The 17,856-nt window shown below is 46.8% G+C and overlaps 1 pseudogene; it reads left to right on the forward strand.

The window, feature by feature from the left end:
• The first annotated feature begins 12,091 nt into the window (after positions 1-12,091).
• LOC146206631 (uncharacterized) lies at positions 12,092-13,587 on the forward strand (annotated as a pseudogene).
• Positions 13,588-17,856: the final 4,269 nt, after the last annotated feature.

Here is a 17,856-nt window from a genome sequence, read left to right on the forward strand (position 1 = left end):
AGGGAGTAGAAGACACGCTCAAAACGGCAAGAAATGTGGCACTCAGCATCACGCTCGGGTACTCTGAAGCATCAAGAATGGGAAATAAACTGAGCAGGCAATTATGGTGTCATCTGTCTTGAGTGACAGATATATGGCATTGAATGAGGGCCGATAGCCCCTTCAGAAATCTTCTGCGTCTTTGTGCGTGAACGGCAAACCGGCTAATTCTGACATCGATCGCTTCTGGCTAACCTATAAACAAAAGCGTCGATTTTGTATGCTTTCATTTCCAAACCGCAGTCTGTAAGAAAACGATGAAGCCATGTTCCTACGCCTGCGGATCAGAAGCAGTGTACGTGCAAAAAGTGGCTTTTATTTATTCACAAAATCAATTGATCAACAAAATGACTCAGGCAAAACAGCGTCTTATTTTATTGGCACAATACTGGTTTTCTTTGCAGGTCGTAATATGTGGCGCATACAAAATACACAGTTCCAAATACAGAAGAAATGTAGCGATAAATACTGTTGCACAGTGGAACACAATCCCAAGTAGCATCTTTGATTTTACTGACACCGCACAGGTCGCTTTGGAAATGGTCGTAAGACGTGGCGCAGGCACGTTAGATTCAAAGCACACATTTCCAAATAAAAATAAATGCACAGAAAAACACTGATGGACAATTGGAAGATGCAGTAAAGTGCAGCTAGAAAATAGTAACATGCGTATATTTATGAGTGCGACCCGAAGACATAATCGCCAATGACACGAATTTTGCTTTTCAAATTTCCGAAAAAAAAAAATGAGAAAGTGACGAATTTCAAAATTTTGCTTTCACTTGGGGCTGCAAGTAAACTTTCCATGGAAAAATATCAGCGAAGCAGATGCCTAGCTATGATACAGAGGAAATCCATGTTTAGAAAGACAAAAACATCTGACAAGTGCTACCTATGGAAAGTAGGCCTGCGGTGGGACCTTGACTGTGACTACAGGAGGTAGACGCTAAACAATAAGTTTATCGGCAACTTTACACTCCTTCTAGCTTCCTCCTACTCCCCGCTCCCCTTTCACTATGCCTGATGGAAAACTTCTCGAATAATAAAAAAAAAAAACATCTGACAAGCGTAAGACGCATCTGTATGTCCACATGGTGGCTGCGTAAACAATAAGCAAATGAACACCGAAACATATACGCGTTGCTCAAAATGTTTCAAATGTATGTTTTTAGCAACCAAAACATATCTAGTGATTAACAACAATATTCAATGCCATGTACGAATATTTTCGGCCGAAAGGCCACTTTCGTAAAAAAAAAAGACACAAGAGGGAAAAAAGATGCGCCCTCTGAATAAAGTTAATTTAGGTCTGCATTAGATCGAGGCACGAACGACAAAACTTTGTAGCTTTGCTAACGCCGCTTCCAGGTTCACCTTACTTCATTGTTCTCAACCTACCGCCTAATTCACTGTGGACATCAAATTTTCTGAAAATATCATACGGTTAAATGCGTCATATAAGAATCAAAAGCAAGTGCGAGAAGAGAAAATTATCTGGGTCCTTTAAATTTGGCAGACGCATCGCAAGTCATGCAGACACACCACGAGACAATGTACTTTGCACAAAACAGTCCTTTTCGCCGGGACGAAGTCTTTCCCTTTTTTTGTGCGCAGCTTGTCGCGTTTCCCTCGTGGAATGGCAAACAAAGTCAATCCTTTTTCTGCTCTACTTGAACACTGAAACGCGCAGCAGCACGGCATCGCGTGCACGAAACTGTACGCGCGCAAGCCACAGGAAACGGCACCATGGGGCATTCTAATGGCGGCAGCGAGAAAATAAAAAAAACAAGCAACACAAGGTTTTGCGCGCGCTGATGACGTATGGTGACGCGTTGGCCACGTGAGTGAGATATATATATATATATATATCATCTGCTTATTTCCCGGTCAGTAAAACGGCTAACGTACGTACCACATAAGAAATAATGCTCACTACAATAACATTATTCTTCGCAATCGGCGAAATTATTCATCGCAATCAGCGAAAACATAATAAACTATGTTATCAATAAAGGAATTGTTCGCGACATGGCAAGATGCTTTAATACAAGCATTAAAAAATCAAGCTAGAAAGGCACGAACTGAAACAATATTTCACGCAAATCTGTCGGAAGTCGAGGTTAGCCCTGACGCCCTGCATATTGCAAAATGAAATAAAATCGGCATTTGTTGTCAGTCTCTTGTGCTTTGGGGCTGGAACGCGTTGCCATCCTAGCTTCAGTAGCTGTACGCAACTCCGGTTTACTGCAAAGCACCGCGCTACAGCGCGGAAGCAAATGAGTACGAATATAAGAAGCGAATATTAAAGCGTACTGTAAATGCACACTAAAGTTTTGCAGGAGGTCGTGTTTACCTGCGACACCGGGTGCATTGAAAAATGAAAAAAATACGAAATTTTGTCTCTTAAAGTGAGTTCAGGCGAAAGGACCGGAGCGCGGAAAGAGAACTGCTCTTCCGAATTGCGTATCGCGACCAAGCGAGCGCCGACGAACCGCGGCCGCTTCGTCGGCGCTCGCTCGGTCGCGATATGCAAGCCGTGACGAAGAGTCATGTGAGAGAAGCGAGCGCACTCACTGGTCCGTCTTTCGTGGGGCGGAGTCTGTCGCTTGCCGGACCGCGACACCGTAGAGGAAAACCCCACGGCGCCTGCCACCAGATTTCGGGGAGTAGCGGCACCACTAACTCTCCTCCTCCGGCAAATGCCGGTGGGACGGAGGCGACGGAGGGAAAAACCGGCTGTGAGAATGGCGAAACGGCGCGCGCACGGTCCGCGCGTCAGCGCTACCCACGCCCCACGTGACGCCAACGTCACTGCTCTGAGCGATGGCGAGCTAGCGACGTGGCCGTCCGGGGCCCCGGATCGCGGAGCGGTTTGAATATGAAGCGCATTTTGCACAATAAACAGTCCGCGCGGACCGCATAGAGAAACATACTTACGTAAAGAGCGGACACTCGAGCCGTTTCGCGGCCGAGCAAGTAAGGGTCTGACCACCCGCGAGGCGGCGTAGCGATGTTCGCTTCCACTCCACCTCAAAGGTAGATAGCTTGTCATACATACACAAGCTTGCATCAAAGCGCATGCTTTCATTTTTCTTTCCATATAAACGTTGATACTGAGTCGGTCATATGCCGCCGGTTACGCCCACCTCACTGTGCTTTTCAATGCGTCACCTCGTTTGGCCGGTAACTTGTTTCCTTTTGTCTGCAGAAATAATTTCGCTTTTTTTTTTAGCTAAGAACGCTTTTAGCAAGTCGTTTGTAGCGCAACGTGAACGTACTTTTCACGTGTGACATAGAATAGGAGCCGTGAAACACTTTTAGTGTGCAGTTACTGTAAGTTTTTGGGTCGTGCTTTTCTGAAGAACATGTGCATTCTTTCGATTGATTATTTTTCTAAGATAGCTTCAAGACAAAGAATTTTTCGGTGGCTCAGATGTATCTTAACACAAACTTTTATTCGGCCCTACAAGAACTGCGTGTTGCGCATTTGTAATCGTTTTGTGAATGGTGTTTACTTCGCTGTGTTTGCAAAATGCATGGGCATTTGCCGCTTCGTAAGCACTATTTTTACATGCCGAATTCCTTGTCATGGCTAAAGCATTCTCGTTGGGGTCTAAAAAGCGCTGCTGCCTGTTCGGGGTCTGCATTTTGACGACATATACTGCTATAAGTCGCTAACAGTGGATTCCCTGTAATACCTTTGCCATACGGGCCGAGGACAATTTTGTCCGCGATCATGAGTATAAGCATAGCATTGGGTTACTATTATGTATTCAGTGTGGTGTGTTTAAATTTCTGAACAGCCTACTGATCAAGGCTGATTTACAGAAATTCCGCGCGGGCTGTGCCTGCATTTTTTCCTCTTTACTTGTGTCTACCAGTTCACAACTCCTTTTCTGTTGTTCTCACGGGTGATGTTTTAGAGGAAGAACACACAGCCGGTATGCCAAATTCCTTCATCGTGACACTGTTCCGCGTGTTTCACTATACCTTCAATCTTGTTTGTCTTTGTAATATGATGTATTTTATAAAGTGTGTGATCCAATCCATTCAATATGTAAACAAGAAAATAAACTTTTTTGTATGAACCACTGCCTCCTTGTGTGCCACTGAGAAAAGCGGCTCAATAATGGCAAAACATTACAATAACAACAGCTCTGATCGCTTTATTCTAACCTGCATCAACTAAGTCAGCCACGCTTATTTTCTGCTAGAACCTTGCCAGTATTTCCAGTAAAGCGGTTGCGATCCGTGACTTTAATACGTCCGTATGCATGGCATCGTTAAAGCACTTGCGCGCAACACTAGACGATGTAGTTGAATATTTTAACCACTTAAGCTAAGTCAGAATTGAAAGCATTTCTATCGAAAGCGAAACTGAAACAGAGCAAACCACGTGCCGAAAATCTCGGAGGACGATATTAGCGGTCTGACCAGCCGCTCGGGGCGCTGGCGCTGCTCGGCCGCAGGGCCCTATGGAAGTGTCCGCTCTTTACGTAAGTATGTTTCTCTATGCGGACCGAGCGTCCGCCGCGGACCGATTGTTTTTGTTCTTTTTGCTTTATCGTTGCTACGTCCGCGTTGCTATGTACGTCACGTGGGTTCACTTGTTTGGCTAGCAATCCGGAATGAAGTCGGCTTTGAGCCATGTCGGGCCTTTTTTTTTTTTCGCGCGCTTTTCGTCTCGTATTCAATTCGAGCGAGGTATTGTTTCCTCCTGTGATGCATACGCTGCGTCGGTCGTTCTGTGTTCGCTGCAGTGCATCGTTTTTTGTGCTTGTGGGTATGCTAGAGTTGTAGCTTTACTCGGTTTCCAGTGCTTATTATAGGTGAAGTAACGAAAAAAGCGCTCAGTGATGAAGCAAGTCACGTTTTTAGCTGTCGTAGAGAGCTGCCCACTGATATGGAATATTGACGACGCTTTGCAATAAAGAACGCTTGCAATAAATGAACACTTTTTCGCGGAAGCTTCCTCGTTGTCCTTGCACACTTCAAGTAGAACAGCCAGAGCAGCGAGACGACGGTTTCGCTCGGCGTCCATGTTGAAGCTCTCGGTTTTCGGCAGCGCGCGAACAGCGCTGAGGAGGAGGGTACACGCGGATGGTCCGCTGGCTTCGTGTGAATGCTCGACGGCCGGATTGTCCATCCGCAACAAATCAGTGCTGACGCGTGCGGATCGTCCGCGCTCCGGTCCTTTCGTCTGCACCCACCCTGTGAAATTTGTGTCGTCCTCGCGCGCTCCTGCTACCAGAAACGGGCGTTCCCGCGGAAGTTGACGCATCGGGGAGCTCATTCTTGGATGCGAACAGCAGCAGTGATGACTCGGAAGATGAATTCAGTTCTTCAGACTTTAGCACTGGCAGCGAAACTACTTCAAACCGGCCCGGAACGTCAACACCTATGCCTACATGTTTCGCGTTCGCTCCCAAAAAAAATTCCGCTTTTGCTGCGCGCAAATCGGAAGAGAACTGTTCTGAAGGTCACAGCTGCTGAGTATTACTTGCCGCCGGCCGCGATGGGAGTCTTTTTTTCCGCTAGAAGACAGCCAGTGGTCGACCTAGACTACTGTTTTCTTTACTAACTCACTCAGCGAATACTGTACACAGAAAGCTAGAATTTGCTGCAGTGTTGCATTGGTCCCTGTCGTAAAAAAACGTATATTTTCAATTTTTTTTTTTGTTTTATTTGTATCAAGAAATTGATGCATTTGTTTTTGTTTTCTTACTACAATTTTTTGCTGACAGTTCTTTATTTCATCACTTATGCAATACATATGTTGTCACTAATACCATTGTGAAAAGAAATAACTCCTCTACAATTTGATACTAGACACTCCCGTACCAAGCAAATTTTGTTAAAGAAAAAAACGTTAATGACACCACCCAAAAACCACCCCTTTTCCCGCGGACAGGAAAGTGCTAATTATAGTGGCAACGGAGAGCCCTGCGACCTCAGCGGCGTTTGGCGACAGCTGTGTGACCTTTGTGCTTATGACCGTAGAGCCTGGACAGCGAATTGGCGGATTTTGTTTTATTTTTTAATTTTTTGCTTCGCCGCACCAGAAGGCAGCGGCGACCCGCTACAAGGGGCAAAGCTACCATCACCATCATCACAGCAAGCAGACGCTCCACCGATACAGTGGCAGTCACTGTACCACCACGCTTGACAACACCGCATTTACCTGAGTTTACAGGCCCTATCTTTACAAGCACACACGCGGAATTAGAACACCTTTTATTTGTTTTCAGCATAGCAAATTGAACATTCAACTGTAAAATCTAAAGTGCGTGCTCAACCAATCAGCGCCCAAGCGAAAAGGAAACGTCATATCCGTTAACGAACTTCGCCGTCGTGTGTCGCTCACATCGGTGCCAAAACACTGATTATTCAAGCCAATTAAAATATTAAGCGCTACGATTTCGCCGTCATGATTGAGCTTTGGGGCATCGGGAAGGTGTAAAGAACCAAGAAGTCGGCTGGAATTAGTGGTCTGGCGAACGTCACGGCGCCCCTTAAATGGTGGCCCAAAACCAGGCCATGTAGCTGCCTGGTTTTGATTAGCACTATGCATTCACGTCGATGTTAATAAAATTATGAGCCTTCTCAAGATGGAAAAAGCAAGAAACATTACTGACAGCTTTTTTTAATAAAGTAGTGCATGCACCACGACATGCCATGTTTGTTTGTCCCTTGTGACGTGTTTCATCTAAGTTTTGCTCAGGTATGCATGCAGGCTCACCATTTGCTTTTTTTTTTTTTTTAGAAAACAAGGTACTCCAGACCACATTTCGTCCATACGCTCCAATCATATTGCTGCGAACCATTCAAATATTTTGTTTTTTCTACAGCCGCTGGAATTGTAGCGTAGGCATTGTACTGTAATTGTAGCGCATGGATCGGTTATGTGCTCTTTGTTCATGCTCCTTGTCGCGAGGCGCGGCTTTATCATTTCCTTTGTTGCAGAAGATGCTTCGAGACGTATCTCGAAAGGTTGCAGCCACGCGCATATGGTCAATGTTCTAGGGTATGCTAGTCACTGTTCGCGGGTTTACCGCGATCTTCCTTCGCCGCCTTTAAATCGAGCGCTGACGCATGAAACAGGCATTCTTTGTTCGACGACCAGCGAGCACGTTTGCTGCTATCGCCACCGCCGAATCGCTTAGTTCTTTTGCGGGCGCAAGTCAGCCCAATAAAGAGTTTAATAGTGCACTCCCAGATTTATTTGTCGTCATCGGTCTTGTCATCGTCACGTGACATCTGGTGGAGGTGCTGCCCTTCGTGTTCTGGTTTACCCATTCAAGCCAAGACCACGGCTCTGGACCAGCCAACAGGTAACCGAGCCAGCCGCCGACTTCAAGGGCTCAACCCGAGCATGGTCTGCTGCCGGACCCCGTTCGACCTCGGAAGGCGTCAACATTTACAATGGCCCAACCTACATTACCTGTTGTTTTCGTCCAAGCCCGTGAACACCCCCTGCTTCCAAGGATGACCAGATGATGCAGAACACTGGCTCGGCCACGTGGCAACGCAACGCCTGGAACGAAGAAACAACGCTAAGGCAAAAATACTTTGCACTCCAGGGTTCAGCGCGAATATGGTTTGAGAATCATGAGACTTATTTAAAGGATTGGGGCACATTCAAGACGGAAATTTTAAAGATTTCCACAAGTATAATGAGAAAAGAAACAGCCCAGTCCCTCCTTCAATAAAGAATTCAGCTCCCTAATGAGTCGGTCCTGGCTTACATTGAAGAGATAAAACGTCTCTTCCACCGTAGCGATCTAAACATGAACGAGGACAACAAAGTGAACCTGCTCATGCGCGGAGTGAAAGATCAACTATTTGCAGGTCTTCTAGGCCAGCCGCCAAAGACGGTGTCGGAGTTCTGCCAGAAAGCGGCAACAATTGAAAATACTTTGGACGCCAGGATGCGCCAGTAAAACCGGCAGCTCACATGATTACTGCCGGCCAATGCGACACTGCAGTTAGAAGCAGAGAGCCTGCGGGAACTCATCCGTGATGTCGTCAGTGAAAAACTGCGCCGACTCCTACCATCTCCCATGCAACCTCGAGAGGCGTCGCTCGCGGACGTCGTCCGCGAAAAAATCTAGCAGGCACTGGGCATTCCGCAAACGACGGCCACAGCTCCGACGCAAGAACCAACAGTAATTAACTATGCTGCTGCGTTAAGACGACCTGCTTTCAGGCGAGACCCTCCAAACCTCCCTCGACGCGAAAAGGCTGCTCCTGAACGTCGCCCCCTTGGCCTCGGTCCGCCAAGATTACGAAAGATCCTCCAACCCTAGGAATTGCGATGCCTGGAGGACATCAAAAAACCGCCCCAATATGCTTCCACTCTGGTGAGGCTGGACACATCCTTCGGCACTGCCCATACCGACGAATCGACCTCCGCGGATTTGCAGTCGACGCCCCACGACCCCGCCCCGGTGAACCGCAAGAAACGGAGAACGATTTGCGTAGCGGAGATTTTGTACCATCAAGCCGTCGGTTCAGGTCCCCATCGCCGTACAGGGCCTGCTTTGCGTCGCCAGGCCGCAACTACGATGGCAGTGTGCGAGGAAGGTCAGCAAGCCCCGGTAAGGGAAACTAAACTAAGAAACTAGCGAAGAAACTAAGAAACTAACTAAACTAAGAAACTAAAGTAACCTCACATTTGGAAGTGAGATTACTTCACGGCGAAAACGCGACGATACTTTTACGCCGACGCTCCTTATGAAGACGTCCATAACGATCACATGCCCACACTTCGAAGTCACACCGCCGCCCAGCGACATCACAATGGCTTGCCCCAGCCACGTCTTCGGCTCACAAAGCCGAGATCGAACACCGAAGCCAATGTGCAATACGAGGACACGAACAAGCTTCTCGAAATTGCTGTCGACGGTCGCACGGTTACCGTCTCATACCCGTTACACGGAGTGTTAACCGCGGTTACCGAACTGAACTGTGGTTATCTTAAATCACGGTTCGTCGTTGTTACATATAGCACTCCAGAGGCCTCGGTTATAGAGAGCCTTATTCGGTTATGACAGCTAACACCTCATTGGGCGGAAAAAACGAATTGACGCAACAATTCGACGGAACGAAATACCGTACGCAAATATGTGAGTTATATAGAAGATATTTGTTATAAAACTTGACTTCGCTGAAAAGTATGTTTTATGTCGCAAAATTATTGCTTGGAAAAGTTCGTAACACGGGCGCGGTAGCTGCCGACGCGCTGCCTCCGTCCACGGACACCGCCATCTTCTCGGTTAACGACGCAAACCGAGGTCGCCAAGCTCGATTCGCGATAACCGCGGTTAGTGGCGTAATCACGGTTTGGTCACGCGTTAACCACGGTTTCGCGTAACCGCGGTTAGCTCTGCCCATGTAACAAGGGCATTAGTGGACACCGGAGCCGAGTATTCAGTCATCAGAGGACCGTGTGCCTACCAGCTCAGGAAAGTAACCACTGCTTGGGATCAACCACTAATTCGCACCGCAGGTGGTAACCTCATTACTCCGTCGGGGCAATGGACTGCAAGAGTAACCGTAAATTGACGTCCTTACGCCACGAGCTTCGTGATTATACAGCAGTGTTCGCGCGGCATGGACATTCTAAATGAACATAGAGCAATCATCGACCCCCAATCCAAGCTCATCAAGCTCTCAACGGACAAAGCCATACCTTCTACGATGGCTTCGACGCAACACATCGCTCTAAACGCCCTCGACGGAGAATTGACCGCCGCTTGAACTATGTAACAAAAAAAGGATGTCTACACGCTCCCTCGCATCGATGACACCCTAGACCATCTCTGCAACGCTACGTATTTCTCTTACCTGGACTTGAACAGCGGGTGCTGGCAAACTGAGGTCGACGAAAGGAGACAGTGAGAAGACAGCGTTCATCACATCAGATGGCCTCTTCGAGTTCAAGGTAATGCCCTTCGGCCTTTGCTCCGCAGCATCCACGTTCCAACGAATAATGGACACCGTACTGGCTGGCTTGAAGGTATGCTTAGACGGCGTCGTTGTCTTCTTTTCGAATTTCGAAGTCCATCTAAAAGGCTTCGAACAGTGCTAGACGCAATCAAGTCGTCGGGGCTAACGTTTAAACCAGAGAAATGCCCCTTCTCCTATGAGGAACTGCGATTCCTAGGTCACATTGTTAGCAAGGATGGTGTTCGTCCCGGCCCGGAGAAAACAGCTGCCATCGCAGTTTCCACCGCCTGTCGGCAAGAAAGCTGTGCGTTTATTATCGACGATTTGTCACTTCGCGCATCGCCGAACCGTTGACGCAGCTTACAAAGGCGGACGTGTCATTTATGTGGGAAGCGCTGCAAATAAAAGGCTTCCACGAACTTAAGACCTGCCTAACTTCCCTCCTGTCCTAGGCCACTTTGATGAGAACCCCGAGACTGAATTACACACCGATGCGAGCAGTGTGGGCCAAGGCGCCGTTCTCGTTCAGAAGAATGCCGGAGAGGAGAAAGAAATCGCCTACGCTAGCAGGTCCCTCTCAAAAGCCGAAGCCAATTAGTCGACGACCGAGAAAGAGTGCCTCGCGATCATCTGGGCCACTTCTAAGTTCCGTCCGTACATACACGGCCGCTCGATCTCCCTTGGAGATCGAGCGGCCGTGGTACATATATACAGTCGACCATTCAAAGTGGCAAGCGATCACCACGCGCTCTTCTGGCTGGCAAATTTGAAATACCCCTCAGGCCGTCTGCCCGATGGAGCGTATACGTCTTCAAGAATTCGACGTGACTGTAGTCTATAGACAAGCGTCAGTCCGTGACGTCTGTGGAGATGCGGCGACGCTGGCGACAGCAGTGACTTTCGTGGTGTAGGCAAAAGCATGGGCCGTCTGCATTGGATGCTCGGCGCTTGCTGCGTTTTCGAGCATAATTCCCGATATTCCTGCAATGTGTGGGTGCGGTTGGTTGCGCCACAAGGCACAAAAAAGAAAATGGTACCTGTTTTCGTTTGTTTCTTGCGGTCGGATAAAGATGAGAGCAAATGACAGAGGCGTTGAGCGCAATAATTGTAGGCCCTTCGGCGACGAATTAATTGCCTTGGCAGCTAAGGTGCGTTGCACTTCTCAATTTGCTTGCAACTCTTAATTGTCGTAATTGCTTTTTGGCCACACGACGAATAGCGCAATAACTAATACCTGCAGCTCGTTCACGTTTTGGTGTACGTACTACCCCGCCATAAGAAGTTTAGACGTGATATTCCGTCCGTGTATGATCTTAATCGAACGCAGCTAGGAAATCGCGCTGTGAGTTCCATTCACCTGCGGTACTACCCGTGCATATTTTCGTACAGAAAATGACAAAAGATGCTGCGAAGGCAAATTCAGTTACCTTGAGCGGTCACTCCAGCGCGATATTGCCGAAACAGGCCAAGAGTTGTGAAGTAGCTTTTCTCTGATTTCATAATAACTGGTTCAGAGGATTTAGGGAAAGGCGCAGTATGTCACTTGTTTCTATGAACACCTGAACTAGGGTGGCTAGAACTTTTTGAGGTGTGCAAAGCGGCCGGCGAAAGCTGCCCCCAAAGCGCGCCGATGCCGCGTGGGGGCGCTGAAGACAGCGGCGCCGTCAGAGCAAGCAGCCCGGCGCATTGCTGCAGTAGCGTTGTGCACGTGGTAAGAACGCATCGCACGCGCTGCTTTTTGCGTTCTGAAATTTTTTGGTTATTTTGTTGTCGGCTCGGCTTTGAGAATGCCACCAACAGCAAAAAAAAAGAAGACACAGCGCTGGTGCTTCGTGCCTGGATGCAATTCTGGGTACAGATCTTCAACAGAAAAAGTGTCCCTCTTCCGAGCTCCAAATTCGGAAGAGTTATTCGCCAAATGGACCAACGCCATTCCCAGGGCTGATAAGCAACTGGAAGAGAATTCTGCTGTGTGCGAGAAGCATTTTGACGCAAGGTATGAACTATTTTATCCCACGGCGCGCTTTTTAGCGCTGTATATGCGCATTCTCAGATGCTTGCCTTAGTGGCCGCTGGTGCTGTCTTGATCGTCAGGTGTGATTTGTGTTCTCGTATACAGACTTCAGTTCATGCATGGTTCTCTTCGTTCTTTCCTTGATAGGTTTATTGTGCGGAACTTCAAGCACAACATAAACGGGAAGGAGGTCTTAGTGCCCCGAGCTGTTCCTGTCCTAAAAGAAGATGCGATTCCAACCATCTTTCCGAACCTACCTAAATATTTGAGCAGGACTCTGCCAAAGGAGAGAAAGCGAAGGAACGTTGGGGAAACTGCTATCCCGGCCAAAAACAGTCGCACAGATGATATTATGGAAACAGCATCGGCGGCAGAAGACGATGCAGATGTTTCGCAAGAGGCATTACACTTCTTGGCATCCCTAAGCAGTGGGCTTATGCGCCCAAGTGAGCTCTGGTCATTACAGAAATTTGAAGACCAGAATGTTGTGTCGTATCAGACAGCAAAGTTTATTAGACACGCAACTCCTCCTGTGGTGCAGAACAAGATAGTTTGTGTTCGAAATGGGAGACAATGCAGGATCTTCCATGTGCAGCGTCTTTTTGGGCGGACTTCTTCACAAGAAGACAGAGGTTGTTACATTGCAAGAAGCTCAAGACATGTTGGTATATGCTGACGCACTTCTCATGTGCAATGGAGTTGGAGAATCGAGCAAATTCCAGCCTGTTAATCTGACAGCAGTGGCAAAAGTGACCCAAAATCACGTGTACTCCGTTGCTTGCAATGGATCCTTATCTTCATCACAAGGTATGCTATGCAATTATTTCGTAGAATGTGTGTCTAGAAGGGAAAATTGGTGCCTTTACCTCAGATGAATCCGCATGAGCTGATGTGTTTGTTAAAAACGCATTTTTTTTTTATGTCCAACAGATGCCCCTACTGAAAGGTGCTCCGCATGTAGAGCATGCAGAAACACACTTATGGCTCGCCTTTTGCACCTTAAGAAAAAAGTAAAACGCCCACTGGCAAGGACGGCTCCGCTAGCCTCATTAGCTGCGAAGAGACTGAAACAGGCAGTGCGCACTTTGAAGCGGAAAGGCCAAAAAATCCAGACTCTGAAAGATAGCTTGACAGAGCTCCGAGAAAAAAACTGCAAAATCGAGAAAACTGTCTTCGAAGAAAAGGTGGGCCAAAATGCTTTAATTATACTACATTTACTCATATGCACATAATAACAAACTGTCCGTGTACTCTTAGAACAAATAAAAAAATAAATATATATATTTTTTTTTCAGCTGAAAAAGCTTCCAAAAAAGCAGCAAGCTGCTGTTCGTGCTTGTTTTGAAGCCTGCAATCGAAAGTCTCGGCGTGGATACCGTTATGACAAGGAATGGCTTCTCGAATGTATAATTCTAAGGATGAAAAGTCCACGCCTCTATGAACACCTCAGAAGCCACAAGATTTTGGTTGTTCCCACTCGTGTTTGCCTACAAAGGTACATTAAGGTATGTGGCTCGACGTGTTATACAAGTCCAAGTGGTGACATTATTGCATTTTCAGGGTTTCAGAGCTTCTTATGGATTTAATGCCAAACTTCTGGCATGTGTGAAGTCAAAAGCCCAGGATATAGACGAAATGAAAAGGCATGGTGGTCTAGTCGTTGATGAAATGCTTTCAACCCACCTTGACATGACATCGTCAAAGCACATAGAAGGTTTTGTGGACCTGGGAAAGTACACTGAGGAATGTGACAAAAGAAAAAAAGCTGACCACGGCCTGGTGGTAATGTTTCAGCCGTTTGTGGGCAAATGGACTCAAGTTATTGGTAAATGAATTTCATTATCTCACAATTTTCATAGCAGATCACATGTTCTCATTCAATGTTTTTCCTGTCTTAGGTGTGTTCGCTTCCAATGGAAATGTGAAAGCAAGGCTTCTGGCAAAAATTATTCTGGAAGCAACGATTTTGAGTGAAAAAGCTGGTCTCCGTGTCGATTATATTTGTTCTGATGGTGCCCCTTGGAATCGATCTATGTGGAACATCCTAGGTGTACGTGGGAACTTCAATGATATAAGGTGCAGAGTCGTCCACCCCTGTGACAAGGGCAGATTTCTCCATTTTATATCCGATTTCCCACATCTTGTCAAATGTGTGCGCAACATGATGAAGAAACAAGGTTTCAACACCCACAATGGACGGGTATGCTTTTCAGAAACTTTGTTTGAAATTTTGGCACATATTCATAAAAGTTTCCTCATTGTTATCATTTCTGATGCGAAATTCACCATTTTACAGGCACACTGGGAACACATTTCAACAATGTGGAAGCTGGACAGTGGCAGCGTCACCTTGAAGGTTGCACCAAAGCTTACGAGGTCCCATATATTTCCTAATGGGTTCGAGAAGATGAGGGTAGACCTTGCTTTTCAAGTCTTTAGCGCCCCAGTTAGGAATGCTTTGGCCTTCTACAAAGAGCAAATTGAGAACAGCTACCCAAACAGCGACCCGACAAAAATTTTTATTGGGCTCATAGCTGATCTGATTGAGGCCATGACATCCAGATTCCCAGCAGAAGCCTTAAGGTAGGCTCAAATTTATTGGCACATTTCTCTCAGTTGTTAACCAATAAATTTATGTGCATTCCGTAATGGTGTTTCAGACCTGGCAGCAGGAACGAGAAAACATTGGTCGAAATGCTGCACTTTCTCGACCATTGGGAGGGCCATGCTAAAGGGCTTGGATTTTTAAGCAGGAGCACGTCAGTGGGTCTGCGTGTGACCCTCAGTGCAACCAAGAGCCTACTCGACTACCTCACGGGCAAAGTCGGATATAAGTACCTCATGACCGCGCACCTCAGCCAAGATTGCCTTGAACGGTGTTTCGGGATTGTGAGACAGGCAGGTGGGGCCAATGATCACCCGACTCCGGCCCAGTTCATTGTCATCATGAGGTATTACTAATCTTGCTGTTTTTCTGCCATATTCAGTTTGTTACCTTGCATGCATCATATACACTGCATATTTAAATTGTTTACACTTGGCTTCAAAGATGAGTTACTATTCCGTGCTTACTTTCAGGTGCCTCAGTTTCTATAGTCTTGCCAGAAGTCCCAAAGGAGGCAATGTGCGTGATGGCGTGGTTGAGTCATTGTTATCTGTAGAGGAACTACTGAATGAGACCGACGGTGGAGAGCAAGAAGAAGAAAGCCGACCACTCCAATGCGATGCAGCTGAAGTGTCTGTGGACCATGCTTCCTACTCAGCTGAACGAAGTGATGCCCGCCTTATATATTATATCGCTGGCTATGTGGCAAGGAAACGTGTGTTGTCTGTCGACTGTGAGGACTGCAAGGATGCTTGCCTAATGAAGAAAGAAGACGTGCCCAGCTCCGATTTGCCCGCAGAAGCATCGATGCTGTGGGACCTTGGCGGGCTTTTGTATCCCACACACTCCCTGTACAACCTTATTATGACACTAGAGAACAAAATTACTAGCTTTTTCAGCAGAACTTGTCTCCACGCTAAGTCGGTGACTGACATGTGGAAAATGATTGGCGAAACAACAAAAATAGGCTGCCCCCAGCACTCACCTACTCTGACGAATTCTGTAGTTAAATTTTACTGCTTAACCCGGGTTCACTTCTTTTTGAAAGGGGTAAATCAAAAGGAAGATGAAAGGAAAGCCAAGAGAGTGTAGCCATGCGTGCTTTAGCGGGCTGCAGAATAAGGGAAAACTGCCACACTTCATTCTCTAGACACCTGAAGTCTTTTTGGGGTACCATCATGTACACATGCCGGCGACCGTATTTTCACATAATGATAGATTTAATAAACAAGTATTCTGTCAGAAACACGTCTTTTTCTGTTTTGCTGGGTAAGTGCACTCATCTCTCTTTTTTTTTTTTTATGCTCCACGAGCTACATTTCCTTGGAGCATTTCTTAGAAGAGGGAATTCAAAAACGTTCGATTGCTCAGATTACAAAGCATTTAAAAGAACACAATGGGGCGAAAAATTAATCTGTAGCCCTCCAGTACAATTTTGCCATTTCCTTTTGGCCTCGGCAAGAAAAACCCGACTAATTCTTTCACGATACAAACGCACTGCGCGACACAGAGTAGTCTTGCCATGTAATCATCTAAAGAGCAAAAGAAAAGCATGCAACACCTTCCGCATATGTTGAAATTTTCCTCACCGTATTAGCGCGAATTTGCATGCTCTGTTTACATCACATGAGCTTGAAATTGAAGCTCTTAAGAGGCAGATTGTTATTAGCTTCTAGTCGACATGTGGACTTCGAAGAAAACCACCGCAGGAGGCAAAGGCGGTGATAATAAACAAAAATGCCACACATTGTTGAGGAAGCCGAGATGAAAGCAAATGAATTAAAATCTGAAGGCATTAGGAGCGAATCACCCTAGCAGCGCGGGGAAGGATGGGCGTTCTAGAAAGGTGTCTGAGGATCTGTGTCAGCTACTTTTCATGCCAGCACACAAATTGAACCTTATGAGTGGTCCAGCTGCCGTTAAATTAAACCTCCGCAAATTTATGCCGAAAAAAAATTGATTCTCGCAACTGCGTGTCTGCTCTAGACAGAATGCCGTTCTGATTGGTGAATATTTCTTAACTCGGGCCTCATAATTGTTTTGTGTCGACAAACCACCGTCACCGAGCCATTTCTCACCTTCAGCGGCATTCTAAAGCCAAACCACGGTGCGCAAATCATGCAATTATGCGCAGTCCGCGCACTTGCCCCCATGCATGAGCAGCGACCGCGGATAGCCACCCTAACAGCGCCCTTAGCATCAGCGCCCCTGGCGGCATCGGTGAGCAGCGGTGCCATTTCCGGTAATGGAAACGCGCCGCGCTTTTCACACCTGAACAAGTTCTGAACTGCGTCGTAAGGGAAGGGAGGAAAGTGGGAGTGAAGGTGGAAAGGGAGAAAGAGGAGCCGTAGTGGAAGGCTACGGAGTAATTTCGGCCACCTGGGGATCTTTAACGTGCGCTGACGTCGCACAGCACACAGACGCCTCTTCGTTTCGCCTCCATCGAAAAGCAGCCACCGAGGTCGGGATCGAACCCGGGTACTCCGGTCGGCACAGTAATTTCTCTGATTTCACTTTCCCGAATATCAACGAGTGACGCACTCTTCATCAACAGTCCTAATTTGTTTTTTGTTTTTTGTTTTTTTGCTATGAGCGCAAACGCAATGTTCTCCACGATGTCCACCATCACTTGCAGCGCAATTTGCGCGATCTTCTGAGCATTTTTTTTAAATATATTGGGAAATTTTTTATTCAAATGCGCGTCATCTTATTCTGCTAGTACAGTGAGCTAAAAATATGATTTCTAGTTCAATATAGTTGCCGGTAATATTGTTCTTTAGAGTGAAGGTGCTTGCTGCAGCAAAAAACGCACCCATCACAATAGCCATATGAAAAACGCACTTCCAATCATTGATATCATCGTCCTTGCATGCGTTAACAATAGGCCCGGAAGTTGGACAGTGTTCACTATATATTAGTTTTTCTTATACAGTGCGATTTCTCGTTTTCATTTAATTTAGTGAGTCACTACAGTCCTTGCTACAGTCGCCCACCGTAGCCGCGCGCTGTTGAGGCCACGGAGAAGGCCAGGTAATTCCAGCAGTAATCGGCTAGTAAAGTGCTGAATTCTACTCTCCAGACATAGACCAAACTATTTCTACGCACAAGCGAAGCTTACGCTTCAGAATATTTGCACGCGCGAACTGGTTTCGACGACGGCGTCGCTAGGCGCATGTGTAGGCACGCTGCGTTTTTGCCTACACCCCTTGTCGCTGCCGATCGCAGCGCCACCTTTATTTACAAACATGAC

This window comes from Amblyomma maculatum, chromosome 1 (assembly GCF_055883805.1).
Source record: "Amblyomma maculatum isolate TAMU_Amacu chromosome 1, ASM5588380v1, whole genome shotgun sequence".
NCBI classification, from domain to species: domain Eukaryota; kingdom Metazoa; phylum Arthropoda; class Arachnida; order Ixodida; family Ixodidae; genus Amblyomma; species Amblyomma maculatum.